We start from the raw sequence: 3,496 nt of genomic DNA, 5'->3' as shown, positions 1-3,496 counted from the left end.
GCTACGAATGATCCCTTATTTGGTGTGCCATTGTTTAAGTAAAGAAAAAGAATAAAACGACCGAAATCAGTTTGCATTTATGTGTTAGTGGGTAAATGTGAAATCTTATTTTTTTTTAAACTCAAGTGCAAAGCCATTGTGTTCTTTTGACGCATTTTTCGACTATGCCGTTGTCGTACTCGTTCCTCGAACTCCCTATTATTAGCAAAAATACCGCTGTTTTTCTCTATTCCATTTCGTGGCCTTCAAAAACGAAAATCGTCATATGGATTACGCGAGAGAGATTTAATTGAGGAGTGGTGGTAAAGGCAGGTGAATAATCTTCTGAACAGAAACATTTGTTTTAATTACCTTGCACAACAATTCCTTGGTTAATTGCACAGAATTGTCTTGCAACCCTGTACCCTCCCATTCCACTCAGTCTAACCAGTCCACCAACCCTCCTCCAACTGCTACCAAAAATAATGCAAAAAAACGAAATCAAACGACCCTACATGGAATTCGAGCCAGATACTTTAAACCAAAATACCGTTTGCTTGGTACGGAAAATTGCGCAATTATCAAATTAGAGTCGCTGGAGTAGTATCATGGAATTTGTCACAGTTTCCCCGACGTTTGAGCGATTAGCGATCTCCATGGAATCGAATTCAACAACTGATTATTACAGGTCTCTTCCAAGCTTTGGTTTCCTTATATCGACTAGTCGACTCGAACACTGTTGCAAAATTTAGTCAGTTATTGAACGAGCTTTGTTTTCGTTAATGGTGTGGTCAACATCACGTCACGCAATAATGTGAAAAATTTCCCTTAGGGGCAAAAAGCACAGAAATGTGTCTGCACCCATAAATGTTAGCTAAATCGGAATTAATATCATCGCATCATATATATCTTTTTAAAAAAGGTGATAGCTGGTAGAAAGAAGCAGTTTACAACGAGTGTAACGTTGTTTGGAAATCACCGTACCGATCAGCATAGAGTTACACAACAGACAATACTTCATCACCTACTTTAACCTTGCCAAAACTTAAGATGAAGGTTATCACTCTCCAGCAATGTTATCATAGTACAGTATTCTTTGGCCGTTCAGAATAGTAAAAAAAGTATTTTCTTTGGCAGAGTTTCGTTTCTTGATGAGGCCGTGGTTCGGAGAAGGCAAGTTCCGTGTTAATTTCAAGAATGGTCGCGATGCAAAAATTGACTTCACGTTTCTGTCTCTCGACGGCACACTTTTGTCAGGCCGCGGAAGAAATTTTAACACAGCATAGCACAAAGAATGCACTTCAACGAAATACTAGTTTCAACGTCAAATTACATGTACCAGTGGGCTTTTGGGGGATGTGCAATTTAGATCAATTGACTCATTCTCGCTCAACCGTTTGTACTAAGGTTTTTCTAACAGCCAAAAACAAATATTTACTAGCATCTTTTCAAATTTATACTTTGGAAAGACCAAGAAATGTGTTACGATATGCCCAAATTGCATTGATAGCTGTGATCGCGTTTATGTACACGAGCGATAACAAAATGCACTACATAACTCTATTTCTGGAAGTGACAGGGCGCTAAAATGGCGTTTTCGGAACTTTCCTCGATTTGTGAAAAAATTAAGCGCTTCGAGAACTTTGGATACTATTTTCGAAAATAGCTCACTATAGGTGTTAATTAGGCAAAATATAAAGAAATTCGAAATTTGACGAGTGACCACGGATTCTCGATATTTACAGAAATTGGCTGTTAAATCCTTAAATGGTCTTACATCCGAGTATTAAAGCGATGTATTTATCAATCGATCTGACGTTACTAATTATTCACTGAGGGACTCCGTGAACAAACTTGTTGTTCCAATATCATTTTTTTGGAAGACAGTTTTAGCTACAGCGGTGCGATGCGGTGTTTTGGAAATGTTCAGACTCTCTGAGAATCAAATAATTGTTATGGGGGTACAGGGATTCGCTCATTTACCTCATATCCTCTTGGTCCTGTCGGAAACCATCCTCGGAGACCATAAGGCAGATCGCGAAGGCAAGAGGAAGTCTAATTAAACAGGCGAAAGAAAATGACGACGAAGAAAAGCATAGAAGACCGAGAAGAGCCCCTGGGGGCAAGTTCCCAAACAGTCGGGATAATTCTGAATAGACCATATTCGTATTCTCAGTATTGGACTGGAACTAGCTTGCAATGGAGGCTAATGCGGGGGAATATATTAAAAAGTATTTGCATTTGAAAAGATTCCCCTGCATTAGCCTCTATTGCAAGCTAGTTCCAGTCCAATACCGAGAATACGAATATGGTCTATTCTGATTGGTGCCAGAAATTATATGTGTTTTTCTGCCCAATCAGAGGTCAGCAGGCCGTGAAGTCGTTTCGTGTGTTCTTACACGGAAATAACTTTACCGCCATACTCGCCTGGTTCGTTCAGCAACGGTTTGCTCGAGGGTTAGAATTGTCTCAATCACAGCACGAAATGTACAGGGAATCGTTCGGAATATCGGTGGAGAAATACGCTGGACCTTTCGCAGGTATCGTTATAGTATTGTATTTCCAAGTGTGCGAGATTTTGTTCAAAGATGTCCTCCCCAATTCACCTAATTATGCACCTATCAATGTTAAGCCCCAGGGTGGGGGGCGCGGGCTGACCCAGGGGAATTTGACATTTTCGTGGAAGCTAGCGTCAAATTTCCCACCCCTGGGCACCTACAGACTGTCAAATTCCCCCACCCCCAGGAACCATCGGAACATCACATTCCTGCCCTGGAGTAACTTTTTTTTCATTAGATTCTCACTTTTCGAACACGAATGAATGTTGTTCACTGTCGATTTCAAATTCCCTTTTAACAGCTGATGGAAATTTGTCATGTAACACGAAACCTTTCCGCTGCTCACAGTACTGAACAAGACCCTAACATTTAGCAAAACAACATGAACAATATTAACCAGCTTTCGAATCAATCAAGCATGCACAATGATAGAGTGGAAAATTCATGAATATGTAGAAATGATCCAAAAGGTAATCACAAAAAAAAGTAAAAGGAAACATTCTCGTACTTGTGAACACTCCAGCAAGGACTGATAGAAGGGATGGACCTTATTTACAAAAAAACAAGACCAGGGGCAGAGCTAGGACCCGAAATAGTTTCTAGGGGGGTCCGGGGGCATACTCCCCCGGGAAGATTTCAGATTTTAACTCTCCAAAGTCCCCTTTCCCATGTTTCTGACCGACTTCCGTAAAACGTTGGAAACCGGTATGGATCTACCCCTGAAGACGGATTCGCTTACCTTTCTTTCAACCACGGTGTCCAGAAAAATCAGGAAAACAAGGTAAGTCCCATCAAAACCAAGGTTGAGGATAACTCATCTCCAGGTTCTCTCGGTGTTCCAAGATGGCGGACATGTCAAATTCCCGACCATGGGGCAATGCCTACATGTCAAAATCCCAACCCAGGGGAAGGCTCTCTGAGTCAATTTCCCGTAGGTAGCCCGCCCCCCCCCACCCTGG

At 41.3% G+C, this 3,496-nt stretch overlaps 1 protein-coding gene across 1 annotated transcript in view; it reads right to left on the bottom strand.

The window, feature by feature from the left end:
• LOC137976318 (tetratricopeptide repeat protein 28-like) overlaps positions 1-2,150 on the bottom strand; it is a 31,425-nt gene extending 29,275 nt beyond the window's left edge. The window contains exon 1 of the mRNA XM_068823617.1: positions 1,963-2,150. The gene's annotated coding sequence lies outside the window, so the exon portion shown is untranslated. The remainder of the gene's footprint in view (positions 1-1,962) is intronic.
• Positions 2,151-3,496: the final 1,346 nt, after the last annotated feature.

The sequence above is a fragment of the Montipora foliosa genome, chromosome 11 (assembly GCF_036669935.1).
Source record: "Montipora foliosa isolate CH-2021 chromosome 11, ASM3666993v2, whole genome shotgun sequence".
NCBI classification, from domain to species: Eukaryota; Metazoa; Cnidaria; class Anthozoa; order Scleractinia; family Acroporidae; genus Montipora; species Montipora foliosa.
The sequence above is the reverse complement of the archived record's forward strand: the minus strand, read 5'-3'. Positions and strand labels throughout refer to the sequence as shown.